General features: G+C 43.0%; 1 protein-coding gene across 8 annotated transcripts in view; it reads right to left on the bottom strand.

Moving 5' to 3' along the window:
- RERE (arginine-glutamic acid dipeptide repeats) overlaps nt 1–20,599 on the bottom strand; it is a 415,927-nt gene that overhangs the window by 58,451 nt on the left and 336,877 nt on the right. The window lies entirely within an intron of this gene.

Raw genomic sequence — 20,599 nt, 5'->3', positions numbered from 1 at the left:
AGGCCAGTAGAGAAGTTAAAGCACGAGTGGTCCATGGAAAGACTGGGTAAGGGTTGCTCCAGTGGCAGTGTGGCCTATGTCATGGAGTAGGGACACACTGGCAGCCATTCAGAGACCAGTTAAGGAGGCTGGTGAGATAACTAACCCAGGTGTTGAGAAGAGGAGGGCGAGAACTCTACCTCAGCCATCAGAATTAATGCTTCTTAATCTGTTCTTTAAGTATTTACTAGCATCTAGCACTGGGAGGAATTTTTTTTTTTTTTTTTTTTTAGGGGGTGGCCATAGACCTTTATTAAAACTGTGATTCATTTTTAGCAGGTAAGATAAATGTGTGTGAAGTCATGATAGAACAATCTGAGACTACATTCAGCCAAGCATAAAGCAGTGAAGTGTAACTCCTCAGTGCAGCAGGGGCAGCCAGGAGGAGGGACGGCCTGTAGTAGTCCAGGACACCTTCACCAAGGCAGCAAGACAGGCCACCCCATGAAGAACCAAGAGCATCTGCAGAGGTGGAGGGGGGTGGGAAGACCATCCATGAAACACAGAGGTGGAGAAGGGGAAGCGGGTTATAGGAGGGGGGTGCTCTACGGAGTTGAGGTAGGTGATCTGGCATGAGTCAGATGGTAGAATGTCAGCACCATGCAATCTGAATGTAAGCCTGATGCCAAATGACACACACAGGCTCACAGGAGACATGGGCACAATGAAGGCGGCAGCTGAGAGAGGCTGAATCTGAAACATCAGGGTCATGTGGTACATTCGGGCAAACTTGAGTTCAAGTCCCGATTCTTCTCCTTGTTATGATGTAATCACCAAATCTTATCCATTCAACTAGTGGTTATAAAGTACCTACTATATGCTAGGAACCTCACATATATTAATCCAAAACCCTCACAACCTAGAAGGAAGTACTATTACTATCTGCATTTTCCAGACAAGGAAGCTGAGACACAGATGGTTAAGTGAACCAGACCAAGGTCACCTAACTCTTCAGAGCAAGGGCAGAATGCAAACCCAGGGTCCAAACTACAATTCCTGCAGTGCCACTCTCTCTGTAAAATGGAGGTAAGAGTCTTTAGAGGGAGCCGTTTTCAGTCATGGTACCATTACCTGTGACTCCACCCCTTCCTGTTGGCCCCAACATCACATCACCAAGCCCTCAGCATTCTTCCCCAGAAAGGTCTTTCAAAGCCCTCCTTTCTTACCCATTCTAGTGCTAGTCCCATGCCAAGCCCTTATCTCTCTCTCCTACTAGCTAGGCTATTAGCCCATCTCCCCCATCCAGCCATGTATAAGCCTCTACCAAGGAATTTTTCAAAACCACATATGTCATCATGAGTCCCATATTGTCTAGCCCCCAACCCCTACTTGAAAAGAGTTCCTTGACCTCTTCAGAATGGTGTTTACACCCCTTAGCTCTTAATTCAAGACCCTCTAGGATCCTGTCTCCGCCTACATTTCCAATCAGATGTCCAGTAATGGCAACTGGCCCGCTGCACCTTCTGTTGAACTCTAGACTCGGACATCTTTTCTACTCCTCTCCACAGCCTACCCAAGATACTTTCAGTTTACCTCAAACCCAAGCTCAAATCCCTCCCCCTCTGACATAAAACTTCCCTGACCATTCCGTCCCCTTCACTTGGCATTTGTTTATTTGTATAAGCCCTCACGTATGCATAGAGTCTGTAAGCCCTGAAAAGACAAGAACTGTATCTTCTATCACTTTGTCTCCCTATAGCATTAGGCAATTGGAGCTCCCCGGTTTTGGATGCAGAAGTGAAACAAGCCATGAGATGACAAGGGCCTGGGTTTGGGTGGTCAGGGTGGAAAGGGACTGGTAAAAGCCAAGGGATCCATCATGAACTGTAACAACAGAGTTGACCTGCTTGGCACCAAACTCTCCTGATTTTCCTCCTATCAACTGGCTAGATTCTTTACTCAACTTCTAAATGTTAGAGCTCTTCCCAAGGCTTTGTTCTAGGCTTTCTGCTCTCCAAACCCCTCCTAATGTGATCTCCATTGCTTCCTTGGCTTTCAATATCACCCAAGATTCTCCCTACTATCTCTAAGGCTAAATCTATGGTCCAAGTCCACTGGGAACACTTGCTCAAATGTCTCAGAGACATTTCAAACTAACTACTTCCAGAAATATGAATTCGACATCTGGTGGTGAACACAGACCACCAATGTCAATGTGTATCAAGGACTGTGCTACCAAGTGCAAAAGCACCATTTGCCCCACTGAAAAAAAAAAAAAAAAAAAAAAGGAAGTAAAAGCTTCATGTGGCCTGTACTGTCACTTCTCTATGGAAAGCCACAAGGCCTCAAAACTGGCAAAACATCTGCTTCTCAGAGACCAGCCTTTACCTTGTGGTTTACCAGAAATGTAGAGTAGCCTTTAAAATCGAAACAAAGCCAACCCACTCAGAGCAGTCAATAATGAGAATAGGTCAGTATGTTAAGTGAGTTTCTGAGGCCTTAGGCTCCTTTCCCTCTATTAATTCATCTCACTTCAAATGAAGACATTAAAGGTTTTCAGGCTTTAATTTAATAATTAACACTATTGACTTAAAAACAGGTAGGTACTATACGCTTCTAAATGAAAATTCATAGACACAGTCTGTTTTTTAACAGCCTTCTAGGAGTTGAACTAAAATTCAGCATGTCCAGTGCTGAAATTCAAGCCCTCATGAATTATTTCTATGTCCATTAGCTTTTCTGTCCCTGGCAGTGCACAGATATTAGAATGCTAGGATGTCAGGGGTGAAGGAGAAGAAGACTGTTCATTTAAGAGGCAGTAACTTTGGCTCAGTCACAGCTGCCGGTGCTCAGCAGCTCTGCTTCTGGTACTGCGCAGGCTTGCCGTCGGCTGCGCTCAGATGGAAGAGCTCGGGGTCTTGGGGTGTTGGTACTTGCTCTCTGGCACTGTTTGTCTCCTATCAACCTGACTTTGTGTTCCCCAGGAGTACAAAACAAGTCGTTTTCTATTTTTGAACTCCATAGCCAGATGAGGTCCAAATATAAATATATATTTATTTATGGCAAGGACACTGTCCTTTGCTTTGTTTTACAACTTAGTTTGCAATTGTGCTCCAGTTTTTATTTATTTTATTTATTGAAATATACTTTGAGGGGCGCCTGGGTGGCTCAGTTGGTTAAGCATCTGCCTTCGGCTCAGGTCATGATCCCAGGGTCCTGGGATTGAGCCCCTTGTTGGTCTCCCTGCTCAGCGTGGAATCTGCTTCTCCCTTCCCCTTTGCCCCTCCCCCAACTTGTGTGCGTGTGTGTGTACGCTCTCTCACAAATAAATAAAATCTTTAAAATATATATATATATTTTGACATGCAACATTGTATATGTTTAACGTGTACAACATATTAATTTATATAGTGTAATATGACTGCCATTGTAGTGATAATTGGCACCTCTATCATGTTACATAATTATGCTCCAGTTTATAGACAAATTGCTATAGTTTTCTATTATTGAGCTGAAACTTTATATCACCATCAGGAGTTACCTACCTGTAAGTTCCTAGTAGAGACCATTTAACTCCTGGCTTTAAAAAAGTGAGTTACCTGAACATGGCACTTATTGTTAAACCTGGGTTTTAATAGAATCTGCAATGCAAAACTCTATTTTTCATTCTTAGTAGAATGGAAGAATATGAGACCTAAACTCAGAAGTCCTAGGATCTAGTCTACTCCTCTGTTCCATAAAGGAAATTTTGATAAACAGGATATAATTAATAGGAACTAACTTTTGAAACAGGAGCTAATTACTAAGAATAAGCATAATTGGGTCCAAACGCAATAACGTTCTCTCTTACAATAAAGTAACATGTTCAAAAGTTCCTCATGCTGTTGCTGCACCTGCCCCATGTCAAAGCCTCCCAAGCCCTGTGCACTGGCCTCCTCAGATGCTGACCTTCTCCACCCTTGGGGTGGAGGTGTGGGCCGAGGGCAAGCAGCTTCACTGTCATGTGTCAGTGATAGGAGAACAGTAGGGAAACACCATCCTACACAATAATAAAAATGGTTCCAATGAGTGCTGCAACCACATGCCAGGCACTGTCTCAAGGACTCCTGGTGTGTGGATTTACCTAAGCGCCACAACGACCTTCCAAGGCAGGGGCTACTACCATCTCCGTTTCGCAGATGGGCAAACTAACCAATGTCAGCAAATCCTTGAACCAGGGTGGGAGTGTCAAGGGTGACAAATTGAACAATTGGGGAACCTCAGGGATGGGGTGAGCTCTAAAAATGGAGTCAAGCACAGGGTGCAGGTCAGGGGTGCAATAAGCATCTCTGGCCTGTATTTGTATTTAAAGATTTAAATGTTTCCCCCCAATCTATAAATAGACAAGTATAGGCTATATTCTAATAACTTATTCTTGCCTCCATTTGTTCACCTTTTAAATTGGCCATAAAATACCTGTCCTATCTATCTCAAAACCATTATTCTGCATATCAAATTGGATAGTGCACAGAAGTGTCCTGGGCTGGGAGTAAATCTTCCAAAGGATAAAGTGTGTTCATTTCTCTCATCTACATGTGAAACTCCCAACATGGCTCATCTCAAGTGCTGGCTCTGACCTGTGTCTGCAGCAGAGAAAGAAGCAGGAAGAGAGGGCTATGCTACAAAAATGGCTAAAAGATAACTCTGCATTAACCCCTGGCTGAGAGCTTTCAAAATTAACTCCCTCTGGTGAATTTTAACTAGTGTATCACAGTCAGAGACTCACCAGGATTTCGGAGAAGCCATTTCTACTTAGTCCTCTTACATAACTGTTTGGAAAACACTGTAGGTATTAAAATGATTCCCACTGTGAAAATGGCTCCTTCTGCTCTACCCTGTTTTCTGCACAAAATTTTATGTTAATAACTTACTGGTTCTCAGGGGACTGAAGAGCAGGCAGATCTGCAAGTAAGCAAACTACAGTTTTCCCCACCAGAGATACAAAAATGCAAGTCCCTATGCCAGGCAGGGAGTAACAGGAGTATGTCCATGGCTCTTCTGAAGGTATAAAGCAGCAGAAGAAAATCAAAGATGTATCCTAAATGTGGGCCTGTGTGAATGACAGGGTAGGGTGAAAGAAGAGAACACTGATGCCAAGCAGAAGAAAAGAAAGCCTTTCCAAACATGTGTATTGCATGATGCCTACCAGTTCATCAGTGGCTCTTACTGACCAACCACTAGATGAGAACCTATTGAATTTCATTAATACAGTCCTTATGTTATAGATTCCCATCACCTCATATCCAAAACACATTTCCTGCTACAGATATACTACCAATAATGCTTTGACGACTATCATTTGGTTTTTGGTTTTAAATGTTTAACACATTGATGAAATGGTGACCTAAAGTAAGGCACTACCTTTTCAATAAATGGCATCACAATTAATTTATCTGGGAGGAGACATGCCAGCAAGCCATGGCGGGCATTTCCAAGGGTTCTAGTATGTGCTCCTGACTTCTCATTCCACTTTGGAAGTACACTTTGAACTTACTAGCATTATTCCAGGATAGTTTACAGTTTCATTAAACTAGTTACAGTTGACCCTTGAACAACGTGGGGCTTAGAGCACTGGCACCCTCCTCAGCAGTTAAAAATCTATGCATAACTCCTGACTCCCCAAAACTTAAGTACTGATCATCTACTGTTGACCGGAAGTCTTACCAATAACAGTTGATTAACACATATTTTGTAAGTTACATGTTCTATTTACTGTATTCTTACAATAAAGTAAGATAGAGGAAAGCAAATGTTATTAAGAAAATCATAAGGGGGGGGGCGCCTGGGTGGCTCAGTCGTTAAGCCTTTGCCTTCGGCTCAGGTCATGATCCCGGGGTCCTGGGATCGAGCCCCGCATGGAGCCCCGCATGGAGCCCCGCATTGGGCTCCCTGCTCAGCGGGAAGCCTGCTTCTCCCTCTCCCACTCTCCCTGCTTGTGTTCCTTCTCTTGCTTTGTCTCTGTCAAATAAATAAATAAAATCTTTAAAAAAAAAAAAATCATAAGGGGGCATCTGGGTGGCTCAGTCAGTTAAACATCTGCCTTCGGCTCAGGTCATGATCTTGGGGTCTGATCAAGCCCTGTGTCGGACTCCCTGCTCAGCGGGGAGCCTGCGTCTCCCTCTGGCCCTCCCCCTGCTTGTGCGCTCTCTCTCTCTCAAATAAATAAATAAAATCTTTTTTTTTTTTTAAAAGAAAATCATGAGCAAGGGGCACCAGCTGGCTCAGTCGGTAAAGCATGTGACTTTTTTTTTTTTTTTTTTTTTTTAAAGATTTTATTTATTTATTTGAGAGAGAGAGAATGAGAGACAGAGAGCATGAGAGGGAGGAGGGTCAGAGGGAGAAGCAGACTCCCCGCCGAGCAGGGAGCCCGATGCGGGACTCGATCCCGGGACTCCAGGATCATGACCCGAGCCGAAGGCAGTCGCTTAACCAACTGAGCCACCCAGGCGCCCCAGCATGTGACTCTTGATCTCAGGGTTGTGAGTTCAAGCCCCATGTTGGATGTAGAGCTTACTTCAAAAATAAAATAATAATAGGGGTGTCTGGGTGGCTCAGTCAAGCGTCTGCCTTCGGCTCAGGTCATGATCCCAGGGTCCCGGGATCGAGCCCCGCATCAGGCTCCCTGCTCAGCGGGAAGCCTGCTTCTCCCTCTCCCACTCCCCCTGCTTGTGTTCCTGCTCTCGCTGTCTCTGTCTCTGTCAAATAAATAAATAAAATCTTAAATAAAATAAAATAATAATAAAAAAGAAAATCATAAGAAAGAAGAAATACGTTTATAGTACTCTATTTATCAAAAAAGCCCACGCGTAAGTGAACCAGTGCAGTTCAAACCTGTGTTGCTCAAGGGTCAGCTGTAGTTTAAAAACAGCCAACAAGACAACAATGTAAAACAATAATTACATTTTTATGATGAGTCTCAAATCTCTCTCTACATCTGACATTTTTCCCCACCTCAGGCTTGCACCTACACTTTCTACTCAGAGTAACATCTTCCACAGACTCAGGACATCACAATCTCAATGTGGACACTGAGGAGTCCCAGACCACATCCTCCTCAGTACGCTCCCCAAGACAGGTGTCACTGGGGCATTCTAGAGATGAAGAAGCTGAGGTTCAGGTAAATTAAGTATCCTGCCTCAATCCATACCAAGCAGGAAGGGTGGAAAAGTAAATAAGGTTTCAAAATTGGATTAACTGCTTAGAATCTAGATGCAGAAAACATTCTATTTTATCTACCTATGTCAGAGGAATTAAAGGGTATTGTACCTAAAAAAAAAAAAACCTAAAAGAAATGTTACATATACATACTTGCTTTTTGAAACAAGAGATTATATGCTGCATACCCATGTTAAACATTTTCTCACAAAACAACTTAGCTTAGAGTACATGGCTCTGCCACTTAGTAACTCCACTGCTTGTGAAGGTCACCATCCCTGTCTCAGGGCTTCCGAGCAGTCTCTGGGCCTTCTGCCACCTGTAAGGCCTCAACAGTCAGTGCCTCTAGTTCACCACTGGGAGCCTCAGTGAGGTAGGCAGCCTCTCTCCTACAGAGATAAGAGGATAGCTAAATTCTCCAAAATAAGGCCTTGCTAATGCAGGACATGCCTTCTCAACTGTCTTACTTGGAAATTCAGAAGATTAGCCAAAGATACCTTTAACATTAAATAAATAAATAGTTTTAGGGGCACCTGGGTGGTTCAGTTGGTGAAGCATCTGACTCTTGGTATTGACTCAGGTCATGATCTCATCAGTCATGAGACTGAGCCCTGTGTCGGGCTCTGAGCTCAGTGGGGAGTCTGCTTGGGACTCCCTCCCTCTGCTCCTCCCCCCACCCGTGTGCATGCTCGCTCAAATTAATTAATTAATTAATAATTCTCATTTTAACAACAACAACAAAAGACCTGTCTCCCTGCCTCGTCCCAAAGATGTGATGGTATTTACGACAGAAACGCAAACCCGAGCCTGTCCATTTCTAAGAGAAGTTCTCTCTAGGATCAAATATGGCAGCTGCTTAGCCGTCACACAGGCATTCTCTTTTTTGTTCCTTTCCTTTCCTTTCTAATCTTCCAAAGGCCAAAGAGTATAGGAATAAGAATGGGGGAAGGTAGGTCTAACATGATCCTGCCCTGATCCTTCCACCTTCCTTCATTCATGCGTATCATGATTGTGGACAGCTCCTGGTTCCAAGCACTATTTTACATGCCTCTGCTCCCCGCCATAAGAACAGCTACAGAAACAGAACACAAAGGAGAACTGAAGTGCCAGGTCTGAAATTATTTGAGTCCAGCAGGAGGAGTCCAGCAGACCAGACCCCTTACCTCCCCAGCTGATTCCTGCTCACATGCCCCAGAAACAGCTACAAAGCTGGGCAGCTGTCAAGTCAGCCCTCACTCCCTGCCACATCTGTAATAATAGCATAATCAGAGAATGTCAGAGTTGGAAGGAAGCTTTAGAGCATCTAACCCTGTCAAAACTCTCATTTTACAGACAAGGATCATATATTATTTAAAACAAAACAAAATAAAACACACATATCCAGAAGGCTTTTTATTTGTGACAGACTGTACTTCTATCCTGTCCTACATGCTGCTTTTACGGAGTGATGAAAACACTCCTCCCTCCACTGAGGAGTGGGTCTGTCTCTACCCTTGACCCTGGGTGGACCTTTTTAACTGGCTTGACAAATATGATAGAAGTGACACTGGGTAACGTAAGGCTAGGTCATAAAAAAGCTACACAGCTTCCACTTGGCTCTCCCTTTCCAGACGCACGTCTTTGGAGCCCTGAGCCCCCATATTAAGGAGTCTGGCTATCTTGAAGCCACTGTGCTAGGGAGACCACATAGGGATAGAGAGAGATGCCTTAGAACTTCCAGCTGCTCCAGCCCTTGGCCATTTGAGTCTTTCTCACCCAGACTCGTGAGTCAAAGAAACTTCAAGATGACTCCGACCCCATTCACCATCTGACTGCAACCTCATGAAAGTCCCCCAAGTCAGAACCACACAGCTGAGCCATTCCTAAATTTTGATCCCACAGAAACTGTGACAGATAATAAATTGATCACTGCTGTTTTAAGTTGAGGTCATTTTTATTGTTGGGGTAATTTGTTATGCAGAAATAGGAAACCACTACAAGATTCATTACAAAACCACAAAAAACTTTAACCTCCATGTTAGTTGACAATTAATTAAATGAGCCAGTAAACAATTTTCCAATTACACTTCCTAAGACAATCTGCATACCTTATCACTCTGTATAATCTTACTCTAACACATAGCTCTTATTACCATATGATATGACATGGCATGATATATAGGATACTGAATACATAAGAAAATTTGTTCACTACTATATCCTTAGCACCTAGAACAACACCTGACACAAACAGCAGGTGATCAACAACCACCGGTTGAATTAATAAATGAATGTATCTGCAGGTGAGCTGGTTTGGTCTTCCCACAATACTATTTGACTTCCCAGCCATTTGCTCTCCAGCTTGACTCAATGCCTCCTGATCAGTATTCACTGTTAAGTTTCCAACTCTCTAATAACTACCTACAAAATTATTTGACACCCAACTTTCCTGTGCGTTCAAATGTACAAGTCCCACTACAGAAACCACACCATCCCATTCTGTGATGCCAGCTCAGCACCCAGAGTGAAGCCAATAATTTTCTTTTCAACACACCTATGTTAGTTAAACCCTTCCCAGGTGGTCTCAAATGTCAAGTGTCAAAGTGGAGTACTGACTCCACTTCTTCATTCCAAGACCACATACCCCATGGGAAAATGACCTCATGTTGGATGGTTTACACAGCAACTGGGCCCACTAGCAAAGACCACTGAGCCAGACTATATAGCTTTCTCTATATGCTCCTCTGAGTCTAGATGGTTACGCTGAATATGTGGAAGTCCTGTCACTATTTCAGGCCTAACAAAGCACTGCCACTGGATGAATATCAGAATGCTTCAATGCACTTTCAAGTCAAATGAGAACTGGCTAGTTAGGCAGCAGCATTAACAGATGTAGAAATACCGCCAGCTAAATACCTCTTGCCAATTATGGCTGCCCAGCTCTGCCCAAATTAAAAATAACCCAACACTAATAACAGAACCCAAATGGGCTCCTACTCTCCCTGCAATATCACCATAAAATTTCCACATAAATGTCCCTGTAAAGTGGCTCATAAATAAGTCATTAAAAAAAGTAGAGTTCAGCACAGGAGGAAGGAAGAGGAAACTCAAAAAAGAAATGTGGCTTGTCTATAAGTTACAAGGGAAAAAAGAAGTAGAAATCTTTAGTGAAGAAGCCTTTTGCATAAATTATAATTAAAAGAGTCTAGATCCGTGGCTGCCCAATAGAAACTGAACGTGAGCCACAAATGTGAGCCAAATACGTAACTTTAATTTTCTAGTACTTATATTTTAGAAAGAAACAGGTAAAATTAATTTTAGTAATACATTTTTTAAAAATTTTTTTTAAAGATTTTATTTATTTATTTAATTGACAGGGAGAGAGAGAGAGAGAGAGAGAGAGAGAGAGACAGCGTGAGAGGGAAGACAAGCAGGGGGAGTGGGAGAGAAAGAAGCAGGCTTCTGGCTGAGCAGGGAGCCCGATGCGGGGCTCGATCCCAGGACCCTGGGATCATGACCTGAGCTGAAGGCAGTCGCTTAACCAACTGAGCCACCTAGGCGCCCCATTTAGTAATACATTTTAACTTGATAATATCCAAAATATTATCATTTCAACATGTAGTCAATATAAAAATATTAATGAAATGTTTTACATTCTTTTTCCTACTCAGTCTGCAAAATCCAGTGTATATTTTACACTTACAGCACATCTCAACTTGGACTAGCACACACTTCAGGTGCTCAACAGCCACATGTGGCTAGTGGATACCATATCAGTGCAGATCTAGAATGATCCTTACTTCTTTTTCGTAAAAAAAACACCCAAAGCACCAAAAGTTTTCTATTAGGGAGGCAGAATACATAAATTGGTCAGAATTACGGACAATGGTAACATACATGCAATCCTAAATGGAACACAATTAAATAAGGCTTGTTATTTCAAATTAAGTAAAATCTGTCTTCCAGAAGAACTTAACCAAACCCAGAAGCTGTTATGATCTGCCCCTTCTTCCCAAACAGGGGAAACTGAGGCCCTGACCAGCATCAGGGGCTCACTTCAGTTCTTGCCACAGAAGGGGCCCCTGGACTTTGTTTCCCCTTCATGACAACATGACAAGGGCCAGGGCTCCTCACTGAATTTGTTCACTTTAAACAATCTCCAAAAGGGGAGCGAGATCAATTATTCCTTTAGGAAATGTAGGGGAGTGGGCGGGGGGGGGGGAGAGGAGTGTATTTCAATTACAAAAGGCAAACCTTGGTCATAAGGCAGATCTCTGTCTAGCCAGTGGTTATTGTTTTCTATTACAGGCATCCCATTTGGTCTCCTGCCATCCCCAAGCAGGATGGCTACCACAGAGAGTCCCTCAAGAGAGGGTCCCACACGAAGGACTGGTAATGGGCCCCACCACAAGCCTGCTCTGGTGGCTTTTGTTTGGAACAACAGTCCTCCCATGATACCTCACTCTTGCTTGAAAATATTGGTGTTAAGGGAGCATGAACACAGCTGTGTGTAAATTACACAAACAGATGAGATCTGTATATTTATAAGGAATACAAACATACTAATAGCACATTTACATACACAGTTAGACGCATTGGGCTGCATGCAGAGTGGAGTTTGAGTTCCAAAGTATTTCCTGAAAATTTTACAAAAAGAAATGCTCAGGTTCCTTAAAATTTTACAAAAAGAAATGCTTAAGAAATGCTCAGCCTGCTAAGTCAGGCTGAGACTCTTTTGCCCTATGCAGAATGCCTCCCAAAAGGAATTCCTCTTCATCCCCACCAGCAATATTAATGTGTCTGAGACTCTATAAAGAAGAAACCTCTAAAAAGAACTTTAAAACTCACTTTTATAGCAAAAATAAATCAATATGGGATAATTTTCACAGTTAAAAGGTTATAATTATAAATGGGGGAGGGGCACAAAAGAAGGCAGTGTAGGCGGAAGCAGAAAGTGAGAAGAATCTGGAAGTTCAGAATTAACTTGTCCTAAAATGACAGCTCTCCCGTCACACACGGATGCAGACATGTACAAAGAGGAAGGCCTACTTAAGTATTATTAACACAGCACATAGTGAGGCTGGCTCTTTGGATTTTTCATCTGATTTTGAAAAATGGAAAAGCAATCAGTATTTTATGCTTCCCGCATCAAATCCAGAACACAGACACAGGCATCAGGAAGTGAGGCTATGGTTCTATGTATGATTCTACCAAGGATTCACAGATGACCCCAGGCATGCTTGCTCATGGAAAGATTGCACCCCAACTGTCCTAATTAAAAAAAAAAGAAAAAAAAAAAAAGGACTTACTTTTAAGATGCTGAGTGCCAGTAAAATAAAAAAATTCTTAAAAGAGTAATGATCCAACTAAGTAAAAATATTCATCTATATATGTACCGATAGACACATAATAACAAGCACACTATAGGCCTTAATTTTATTCTTTAAAAATTTTGCAACAAAACCCTCCAACTGATATTCTTTTTCTTTTTGCTTGATGTGGTTTGTATAAACTCCTGGTTTAAAAAAGAAAAAAAAAAAGGTCCATTTCTAAGGCGTGGGTTTACCGTGCTCACAGTTCCACCAATAAATCATCTCCCGATCTGGGCTTGGAAAAGCACTGGCCACGGTTTGATTGCTCCAGCCCTGGGTTGCCAGGCAACCAGCACAAGGGGGAAGTCTGAGAACCGCTGACAGATAGCCAAGTGGCTGAAACAACAGACTTCTCTCTGTCAAAAATGTGTTTCAGAGAGCCACTTCCCCACCTCTGCTCTCTGCTAAACACTACACGATTGTAAAATCAAAATCAAAAGGCCACTGTAATAAAAACACACTTCCTGCTCAATTACTAATTGTTAAAAAGCTGTAGGGAGGCCCAGATCACACAGTGTATGGCAACAGAAATGCGATACTGTAAATGAGATAAAGTCAGCAGCATGTGAGAAATCTGATCTAAACGCAGCTCTGCAGCTTCAAGTCCGGGGACCCGTTGTGTGGAGCACATCAGCTGCCTAAGAAAGCACCAGGAAGAAAGTCACTAATGTGGAGATGTTAAAGAGGCAAACCAAAGAGTGGCTAGGAAGACACAGGTCTACGTTACTTAACAACAAAACCAAGAACATTCTCAATTGTGTGCCATTCTGGAGATAACCAAAGTTTTCTCCTTCCACTCAGTCTGGCGAGTGGGGGGGGGGGTGTGTATTTGGGTGATTCCCTAATGCTTGACTGTAAACTGGTTACAGCAGATACTAATATCCTTCAGATAATGCCTGATAATACCACATCAGAGGTCTGATAGTCTAACATACCATGCTTTTTTAAGTAACGTGGGGCTTGAACTTGCAACCCTGAGATCAAGAGTTGAACGCTCCACGGACTGAGCCAGTCAGGCGCACCTACTGCAACATTTTAAACCCCTATTGTGCATGCCCCAAGCTTGTAATGTTGCACACCACAGTGCTACCGAGCACCCACTCTATGCTGCATCCTTTCATGAAACCTCTTTATTGAACTGTCTATCGGGACTCCTTGGAAACTGACTGACTGTGGTATTTGGAAGAGGCCAGCACTCAGAACAGGGCTCTTCACCTTTTTTGTGCCATGGGCACTTTTGGCAGTCTGGAAAAGCCTAACCTCTTCTAAAAATGGTTTTAAATGCCTAAAATAAAATCTATGGGATTACAAATAAAACCAGTCATATTGAAATCTACTTATCAAAACATTAAAAAATGTAAATATACATACTTTATTAGCATGTTAAATAACAAGGTCACACAGGGTTTTTTGTTGGTTCGGGGGTGCTGTTTTGTTTTCTTTTATAATACAAGCTCCGATTATAAACTCCCGGAGGGCAAGGACAGTGATTTATTCAACACTCCATCACCACAGCACTGTGCAGCCTGGTTCAGGGCCCAAGGCTGACCCACTGAATCCTGTAAGATGTATGCCAGGCTCCCAGGCTGGCCGGCCTTCTCCCTACCCTCAGCCCAGATCCTACAGGGCCTGACTTTCCCTGGGCTTTCCCAGTGCCTAGGACTGGGCCTGGTAGGCAAGATTTGTAGGCTCAGAGTCTGCAAACTGGGATGTGTAGACACGAAACAGACCCAAATGGTTCTAAGGGAATTCATTTCCAAACCTTCTGCTTTCAGAGGTTTTCCTTCCTAAAGTCACCTGATAACATTCACCTGCCTGAGAGTGCACTCCTGTGAGAAAGGAACCCTTCTTTCACCTCCCCTCTCACAAAGGCCTTCCCCTCCCAGCACAAAGGCATCCCTCTCCCATCTGGAATGCTACTGGCAGCAGGGCCCCTGAAGCAGAAACTCCAGTGCACCAAACAAAGGATCGATTCAAAACACTGATGTTGGTGTTGACACAATGACTAACTCTAAGGTCATGATAAGAAAGCCTTATGCAAGTCAGGTACCTTCTCATTCTTTGCTTTCAACAAAATTGAAGGAGGATCTAATGGAGGTGTCAAATGATAGATTATTACAAACCAAGTCGGATGATCGATTATATTTTTGGCATTGTTACGGAAGGAATTCAAATTATTGAGTGACACTGTAACAAAACTATTACTCCCATCTGCTTATTCAGGCAAAAAAGGTTTGCGAGTGCTTATATCTACAAATACATGAAAAATAAGAACAAAAACTAGTGCAGAACACAGCCTCATTATAACAATAAGTAATATTCATCCAAGAATTAATGCCCTTAAAAAACTGAATCCAGGGGCGCCTGGGTGCTCAGTCGATTGGGCGTCTGCCTTCGGCTCAGGTCATGATCTCACGGTCCTGGGACTGAGCCCCACATCGGGCTCCCTGCTCAGAGGGGAGTCTACTTCTCCCTCTCCCTCTGCCTCCTCCCCGCTGCTCATGCTCTCTCTCTCTCTGTCAAATGAATACACAAAACCTTTAAACAAACAAACAAACCCTGAATCCATCTTATTTCCAACAAATATTAAACAGAAAGTAAAATGTTATCATTTATAAGATCTTGTTTTGATCAACTGTATACTAATAATTATTATAACATAATTGGAGAGAATTTCCCTTTTAACACTTAGAGCTTTGTTGCTAAAGGCAATAAACAATATGTACATGTCTTTTGATACACACACTTTTTGTTGCAAGGCATAGTGAAGGGGTGATCTGACAACAGACTCCCAAGCAGGAAATGCTTTTTTTTTTCTTTGTAAAGATTTATTTACTTTTATTGGGGGGGGTGAGATGGGGAGAGAGAGAGAGAGAGAGAGAGAAAGCACCCGCACAGAGGAGAGGGGCAAACGGAGAGGGAGAGAAACTTTAGCAGACTTCCATACTGAGTGTGCAGCCTGACACAGGGCCCGATCCCAGGTCCCCGAGATCACAAGCTGAGCTGAAACCAAGAGTCGGATGCTGAACGGACTGAGCCACCCAGGCACCCCAGGAAATGCTTTATATTAAGAATAAAATATATGGGGCAATAGATTGAAGAAAAGTTACTAGTTATAGAAGTTAAAGGAGGGCAAGGAAAGATAGAATGTAAAATTTTACTGCTAAAAAGAGACCATGTATTTTTAGAATAGATGATAATGGGTATAAATCGAGATGGTATTCAAAATGCTCTGGATAGATTTAAGAGCGATATAACAGTCTCATTTTCAATGTCACTATTTATATGTTAGAAATTACATCCTTCTCAGGAGAAAGGTATATGCCAATTTAATCTTGGGAGGAAGCATATGGTTTTTAAAGCAAAATTCTTTTAGGAGCTTCATGGGAAAGAGAGTTTTGTTTTTGTTTTTTTGTGGGTTTTTTTTTTTTTTTTTTAACTTTGTACCTACAAAGAAAAAGATGCAGGAATTCTGGAGAATGCCAACAATGCTTCCACATCTCAGCTAGATTTATTACATTCTGGTTTTACCTAACCGAACCAAACCAGAGTCACTAAAAACACTTTCCAGGACGAAGACAGATCACACCACTACAGACCCTGTGCTGTGTAATGTTATTCCACCAAGGTAAAGACCATTCTTTATCTGAATTCTAAGGAACTGGTTATGGCACTTCTCTGCCCAAGACAGATGGAGAGCTCAAACTCCTCGGTGTGCATATTCAAGCATCCAGAATCTCCATTCTAGCACCAAAGCTTCAGCACCCACCACCCTCAAGTGTGTGGATTAGAAGATGTGTTAAAAAGGAGTCTGAGGTTTCATTCCAGCTCATGGGGAGATAGTGCTGTGTGAAATGTCCACAATGAACACAAGAAGGCAGGGGCAGCACCTGTGCTGCATACAGATCCCCAGAACCAACCATGACTGCCCCAGACTCAACTAGAGCCAGGTCCCTGCTGCTCCCTGAACGTGTCCCACACTCCTCACACCTCAGTGATTCATTACACAATATTGTGTCTGGGCATCCTGTGCAAGGTCACTATGGAGCTATTCTTGGGCTGGTGGCTTTGATTCACTCACCACTGGTATGACCCTCAACAACTTTATTTACTATCTCATACCTATGTTTTGTCATCCTTCTCTGTGCTTCTATCTTTCTGTGCACCCCACCATGGAACTTCCCACATCCTGCCCAGCACTAGGTTCTGGGCACCCAAGTCCATCACTGCCAAGAGGGTCTCTCTCCTTGAGGTCGGGTGGTCCTGTCTGGTGCACCTGTCAGAGAGACCTCTGCGTGTATAAGTAAGGCATTTGATAAATATTTCTTCAAAGACGATTCCTATTCCTACTACCAGTACCTGAGCCTTTGAGGGCCAGCAAAGACCTAATTATTTAATTAATATTTTCATTTCTTAGAGGATCAAGGACTTGCCCAGGGTACAGCAGCTGGTCGAAAGCACAGATTCAACCAGAAACAGGTTTACCAACATTTTTGTTTTCTACCACCAAACTTTAACTACATTACTAGTAGGTGGTTGTCTACAAACAGATGAGGAGTCATCTGAGAAAAGTAGAAGTGAAGGGAGAGGGTAGAAAGAAAAAAAAGGAGAAGAAACTAGAGTTTCTTGGTTTTGAGCAAATCACGAATGAAAAGTAACAGGCACAATGGCAGCAAACATTCAGAGGAAACCTGAAGTTTCTTTTCCTCGGTTGACCTGAGAGGAGCCCTCAGGCTCTCTCCAAGGCAGGCAGAAGAGCCAGATGGCCGAGTACAGGCCGCCAGGGTTGGTGGGACCTCTCAACACAGCCTAGGCTGGCTAACAGTGGAAGAATTCTTGTGGCCTAATAAAGGATGAAAGAAATGTTCTTTACAATGAGGAAATGAATCATCTACTCATCAAGTTCCTTCATGTCCCTTTTTTTTTCTTTTTGGCTTGAGGCTCTCAGGCCTTTTTGATAAAACACATTATACTAAGAAGCACTGAAGAAAACAAAACCGTAGTGACATCTACAGGGGACTCCACGGGCTAGACAGAGCCTCCTTTTCGGTTTACCACAGTTTCTCCCAGCTCTCGTCTCACCACAGACAATATACACCCAAAGCTGCTCTAAGATTATCAGCAAACGTTTTACAAGAACCAGATCCTTCTCTTCTAATCTGTCCCCTGAACTAAAAGGTCATGAAGAAGGTTTAGAGAATCTTTTTGGCATTTAGAAATATTCTATTATTGTGTCTCCGCATACTGGAAAATGCACAACTATGCATGAGAAATGAATAGACCTCTAATTAGCTACATGATTTTGCTTCCAAGCAAAGTTCCCACCTGTCCTTTCAGCCAAATTCAGTTTGCTCTAAGCTCTCAAAAGTTCCTGAGTCCTGAAGGCATTTATCTATCTGCTCCCGACAAGTAACAGATTATGGGAAACTGAGACATGACCCCAAAAATAACCAGATAGGGGCTAAGTAATTTGAATTATTAGAAAAACACATATCACTCTTGATTAACTGGCTTGAATTATCAGGGATCCCATTTGTCCAGACTTACTTAGAAGAACAGTAACATGGAATGAGAAGCTGCTGCTAACCGGAAGAAGGCAGCCCCACAGCCCCACAGCCCCTACCCTGCTAAGAGTCTCCTTGAGTGTTACTGACTTATCCTCTTCATAGCATCTATCTGCATTACCTTATTTACATTAATTGGTTTGTCTGTGCTTCCCATTAGAACACAAGCTCCATGAGAATAGTATGTCCAACGTTATTTTTATCTCCAAGACTTAGCATCTAGGACACAGTTAAATGCTTAACACTTGTGGAGTGACTGAGGAAACAAACAGCACAATATATTCTGAAGCCAACATTCCCATCTGAAATCTTAAATTCTAAATATTGTTCTATTCACAAAATCCTGCTTCCTCACCACTTGCCTCCATCTTCAGCCTCTACATGTTAATCTAATTCAACTCAACTTAGCATCTAGTGAGCCATGCTGAGGAGTGGACACTCTAAGAGATGGATCAGCCCTCAAGAAGCACACCATGTAGCAGGGCAGCACAGAGGGGTCTCAGTCTCCCCAGCCATGGGACCGAAAATGATCATCGATAACCACAAATTTCCTTCCCACCCCTTCCCGTTACTCCCATCCCGATGCCTACTTCTGGCTACGGACACCTCACCTTAGCCACTCCCCACTGGCCCAGCATACTGTGTCCTCTAGAGACCTATTATCTTCTCACTCCCTCCTTCCCTTTTCTCTGTTCTCCAGATGCCCGCATGCCCAAAGCCCTCCCCGAGCCCCTCAGCATCCTCACATCACGATCCATACAACATCCCTCAAAACCCCTCCAATAACTTTAAAAAAAATTTTTTATTAGCATATAATGTATTATTTATTTCAGGGATACAGGTCTGTGATTCATCAGTCTTACACAATTCACAGCGCTCACCATAGCACATACCCCCCCCAGTGTCCATCACCCAGCCACCCCATCCCTCCCACCCCCCTCCACTCCAGCAACCCTCAGTTTGTTTCCTGAGATTAAGGGTCTCTTATGGTTTGTCTTCCTCTCTGGTTTCATCTTGTTTCATTTCTCCCTCCCTTCCCCTATGATCCTCTGTCTTGTTTCTCAAATTCCTCATATCAGTGAGATCATATGATACTTGTCTTTCTCTGACTGACTTATTTCGTTTAGCATAATACCCTCTATTCCCTCCACGTCGTTGCAAATGGCAAGATTTCATTTTTTTGATGGCTGAGTAGTATACCATTGTATATATATATACCACATCTTCTTTATCCATTCATCTGTTGATGGACATCTAGGCTCTTTCCATAGTTTGGCTGTTGTGGACATTGCAAAACCCCTCCAATAATAACCAGAGGTTTAGTTTCATGTGCATCCTCTGATTCCAACGGTGACTACCTGTCAGACCACATCATCGACCACCTCCAGCTGCTTTTCCTCCGACCACCTCCAGCTGCTTTTCCTTGTCATGGAATCAACCAAGCAAGCCAGTCTCCCTCCCTCTTATTCAGTGATCCTACAACTAGTTAAAAGTCCCTTTCTCTATCCTATCTTTTTCTTTTTTAAAAGATTTTATTTGTTTACTTAAGAGAGAGAAGGAGAGCTAGAGAGAGAGAGAGAGAGAGAGAGAGAAGGGGCAGGGGGAGGGGCAGAGGGAGAGGGAGAAGCAGACTCCCTGCTGAGCAGGGAGCCAGATGTGAGGCTGGATCCCAGGACCCTGGGATCATGACCTGAGCCAAAGGCAGACACGTAACCGATTGAGCCACCCAGGCATCCCTCTATCTTTTGACAGTACTCTCGGGAACATGAAAAATCTTGCCCAGAGCCCTTCTAATATGGTTTGCAGCCACAGCCCTCAGTGCCCGTTATTCCAACCTAGCCACCCACTTATGTTTGGGCATCCCTGAAAACATCTAAGATATAAAACTAGAAATGTTCTTATTTACTACTGTACCACCACCATTAATCCCACAAAATCTCTTCTTCTTCTTCTTGATTGTGCCCCACAGCCCTTTGACTCTTCTACCACCTCTACCTGGTTCCCCAAGTTCGGTATGCAGCCTGGGACTCACTACAAGTTATTTCAACAGTGTAATCGATGCTACTAGACATGCCTCAGCATCCTGACCTTGTACCAATTTCCTTCCTCAGTCTTTCAATTATGTCAAAGACAGCCCCAGTCCTATCACTGCCCATATTCAAAAAATATGTAGTTACTCCTCATATCCTATTGAGTTAAATATAATGTTTAACAAAGTAAATACAGAGTCCAACCCCTTCTCCAGCCTTTTCTGACTTTGTCACTTTGTCCATCCCTATGCCTCTCAACATAAGAACTCCCCCAAGAGTCTCTTCTCACTCTGCACTGCTGTCCCTGGCAACTCATCAGACCTTGGCTCTACCACTTGCTAGCTGAGACCCTGAGCAAACTAATTATCCACTTCAAGCCCGGTTTCCTCAACTGTGGGCTTGCTCTTGTAGACTAGAAATCTTTCCTATCTTTAGATCTTCGTTTCTAATGGCAGGATTCACCTGCATCTTCTTAAATCAC

This window comes from Halichoerus grypus, chromosome 5 (assembly GCF_964656455.1).
Source record: "Halichoerus grypus chromosome 5, mHalGry1.hap1.1, whole genome shotgun sequence".
In the NCBI taxonomy this organism is placed as follows: domain Eukaryota; kingdom Metazoa; phylum Chordata; class Mammalia; order Carnivora; family Phocidae; genus Halichoerus; species Halichoerus grypus.
Note: the sequence above shows the minus strand (reverse complement) of the source record. Positions and strands in the feature narration are given on the sequence as shown.